The sequence below is a fragment of the Acanthisitta chloris genome, unplaced genomic scaffold, assembly GCF_000695815.1.
Source record: "Acanthisitta chloris isolate BGI_N310 unplaced genomic scaffold, ASM69581v1 scaffold38712, whole genome shotgun sequence".
NCBI lineage: Eukaryota > Metazoa > Chordata > Aves > Passeriformes > Acanthisittidae > Acanthisitta > Acanthisitta chloris.
The window spans coordinates 65,669-69,695 of record NW_008662887.1 but is presented as its reverse complement, the minus strand read 5'-3'; positions in this window follow the sequence as shown (position 1 = coordinate 69,695).

Below are 4,027 nucleotides of genomic sequence, written 5' to 3'. Positions count from 1 at the left end.
GCAATGTCCAAAGAGCTGGAGAAGGGCAGCTCTCTCAGGAATGTTTATAGCATGAAACACTCATGACTGGTCCTTTGCTCCACCACTGACCCAAGGAGATGGGAGCCATTCTCCTCACCGCCAGGGTGGTCATTTTCCAGCACCAGTGTTCAGTGTTTGCCGACGTGTGATTGTGGATGTACTGTTGGCCAAGGAGCATGGAGTTGCAGAGGTTTCCAAATGTGCTTAATTCCTAGAAGGGACATTGAGTAAAAAATGTGCCGAGAAATGGTTTGGCAAATGGTTTGGTTTGGAGGAATTGTACTTTCCTTCCCTCACCGCCAGGGTGGTCATTTTCCAGCACCAGTGTTCAGTGTTTGCCGACGTGTGATTGTGGATGTACTGTTGGCCAAGGAGCATGGAGTTGCAGAGGTTTCCAAATGTGCTTAATTCCTAGAAGGGACATTGAGTAAAAAATGTGCCGAGAAATGGTTTGGCAAATGGTTTGGTTTGGAGGAATTGTACTTTCCTTCAGTATGAAACGGGGATGTTTTTTTTTGATAATCAAACTTCTAAAACTTTGCTGGGCTGAGACATGTTCAAAACTCAGTCTGGGTGTGAAGAGTAAGAAGGTTTCTGAATTTGTCCCGGATTGACTTCAGGCAGGAGTCAATCTTCTGAATAAATCCTGGTGCCTTCAGGAGCACATTAAACCTCCCCCCCAAGGCAGAGCTATGGCTCCGGGGTGTTTGGCATCACTGCACAGTGCTTGGGTACATCTTGTCGTGCTTCACAGCTGAGACAGGGACAGGGGAGTCCTGTCTGCACTGCAGAGAACATCCCTGGAGACCACCATCATCTTTGCCCAGGTCCTTTTGAAGACATGGCTGTCATCTGCTGTTGTGATCAGGAGGCACCACAAGGCACGGATGGGAATAGGGTCATCCTAAACTGGCCGTGGTGTGGCTGGATTTTGCTGCAGGCTGTGCCCTGCTGTTAATCCTGCTTGAGGGCAGCCTCTCCGTAAAGAGAAAAATTCTTGCACACCCAGTGTGTAAGAGAGAGGCAGGTACCTCCTGGGGGAAATGCCCACCCTAATCTGAGCAGGTCCTGTTGCTTGTTTTGAGAGAGTTGAGAGGATGCTTAACCCGCTGGAGTCAGATGTTGTCGTTAGCTCATAGCAGAAGCTGCTTGGGATGAAGTGCTAGTTTTTCCTTTGACAGTGTTGACAGTCACAAGGGCCAAAGAGAAGGGCACCTTCCTACCTAGAAATGTAGCCAGAAACTTCTGGAGTGAATTGCTTCTGCATTGAGAAATGCAGATTCTGTTCAAACGCAGCAGGCAGGAAACTTCCGTCAGTTCCAGCTGGAGAGGAGAAACCTCCAAATTAAAGCAATTCGAGAGAAAGCAGATGCTTTGGGTAAATACTTTGATTCTGTTTTTCATTTAAAAGCAGCATCTTTGCTGGGGGAAAAAAAGAGATTTTATAAGCCTCAAAAAGGAAAGAAATCACTTAGTTTGACTTTTTTTTTTTCTCTCTCCTGAATTGGTTTGGTAAAACTATTCGAAGTCCTGGTAGAGATCAGACCCAAACAGGCACTTGAAGTAGAGAGCTGAAAGCCGTTGCTTGCTGCCAGTGCCCCCTGCCCAGTCCTGTTCGAGGGGTGATGCTGCGGGAAGATTTGGGGAGGTACAGAGGGGCTTTGCTGTTATTCTGGTGCCATCTACTGGTCCGAGCCCACAGAAAGGTCTGTGGCAGAGGGAAATGAGAATGAAACGCAGATGGACAGTGTGGTGTGTCCGGGGTCCCGCAGGAGCATGGGCTGCACACGGATGTGCTTAGTGCTGCGCTCCCCATCGTCTCCATCTCTCCTTCTTCCAGGTTTAATAGTTAAAAAGACCAGAATTTGAGGCTTGCTCTGCTCAGTCAGAGCCTTCAGCTCTTCCAGCTCTGGCGAGGGGATGAGATGTGAAGGTGTGAGGTGTTGGCAATGATGCTCCTGCTGCTGTGCATCTCCAGGTTGGGATGTCCATGGGGCAGTCTGCGCTGAGCTCTGCTGGGATTTTCCTTCCCTTTGTCAGAGCAGCTGTGTGCTTTCATCTGGATTCTTGAGTATCTTGTAAGAGCTTGTACTCACTCAGCTGCTTGGTCTTTTGCTGCTGGCATTAATAATCCTCTTTCACTGAGCCACCAGGTTTTCAGGAAAATTGTAGGAGCTGAATTATCTTCACCGTTCGTGTTCAAATTGTCAAATTGTGGTTGAAATTGGCCAACTACTCAAAAACTTCCAGGGTGAAAAGCTGTGTTGGGCTTTAGGTGGTTTCCCCGGAAAACCAGTTAAAACCAGCTGGGAAAACTGGGCTGCCCTTCTGGAAGGCACCTCCAAGGGGTTTGGTGGCCAGAGAAGGCCATCTGGGGAGACAGCGTCCTCTCTGGATGGCCAGCTCCCAAGGGAAGCTGCTGTGAGCTCTGGCCCACAGCTTCTCCTTCATCGCTGCCTCTCTCCTGCCACACAGTGCACATTGGCTTTGCTCTCCTGGCAGCTGTGCCAGCCCCACGTGGCACATCCCTCAGGAGAGGATGTCCTCTCTGGTGTGGTCACTTGAAAGGGCTGAGGCCTGTCCTCAACTCGCTTTGCTCCAACGTGGCAAGCCAAGCTGTGATCAAGACACAGCCTGCCTTGAACTCAGCCAGCACAGGGAACGAGGAGGAGAGAAAGCTGGGAGAGAGGAAGTGGTGTTTGATGGGGTTTTCCAACAGCTTTTCCCACTTTTTTAGTTATGCAGTTTAAAGGCAAGATGCACGGCAGGAGACCCGATGGCTCAGGAGCAGTATCTCCATGCAAACATGCTCTCTGCTCTTGCAAACACAGGAGGTATTACCCCTTGGGTTACTATCGGTAGTAACTTTTAAAAGCATTAAGGTTTCACACCTTGACATTTCCCTGGCTTGTTTTGTCTAATGATTTGAGAGACATCAAAGCCCTTTCTGTGTGAAAACTGGAAGCATGGGGAGTTTTTGGGCTCAGGCTGTAGATGAAAGCTGGAAAGGCTGATGCTCAGGTACTGGGGATTGCCAGGTGGGAAAGGATGCCCCGGAGCTGCCCGGGCAGTTGCAGGGATTCACTGCTGCTTTTGGGCAGCCTGACCTGTTTCAGCCAGTGCTGGTGGTGGAGCTATGGGGCAGATGTGATTAGGGTGGACGTGGGCATCCTTCTCTCTGGGCATGGCTCTGGGTGAGTGCAGCAGCAGGTGGCAAGGCTGGCAGTGAGGATGGGGCTCTTGACTTTGGCCCATAGGCTGGCACGTAACGAGGAAAGGATACAATTTGTACCCAGGTAATAGAGTTTTAGTATTTTATCACCTCTGTGCCCTTGTAATAGATTCAATAAAACTGCCAGACCAACTGTGAAACAAATGCCTGAGCAACAGTAGAGGTTTGTGGGAGAAGCCTGCATGTCATATCACAGCCTGGGCTCAACAGGCAAGAGGACTTGAAGTCAGCTGTGCATAAACTGTAATCGTCAGGAGCACTTTTGCTCTCCTGTTCATAAAAGGCAGGATCAGAGTGCTGTTAGCCAGAATGAAATGTAATATTTGTTTTACTAACTCATCCATCCTTCATCAGGGATGAGTTCTCCAGCTTAAAAAGAGCTTTTCATATCCAGCTCCTACAATCCTTCTAATGCTGGGAACTGATTTGGTCGAAATATTACTTGAGTTTACTTTATGAGAAGGCTTAGGGTTTTCTTCCTATTGCTTTTGATTCAGGAAAGTGTCTCTATTCATCAGGGGCACTTAAACTATCTGCTGAGTAAAAGCAGTCAGGGATGAGTTCTCCAGCTTAAAAAGAGCTTTTCATATCCAGCTCCTACAATCCTTCTAATGCTGGGAACTGATTTGGTCGAAATATTACTTGAGTTTACTTTATGAGAAGGCTTAGGGTTTTCTTCCTATTGCTTTTGATTCAGGAAAGTGTCTCTATTCATCAGGGGCACTTAAACTATCTGCTGAGTAAAAGCAGTGTCTAAGCTGGGACCCTGCATCC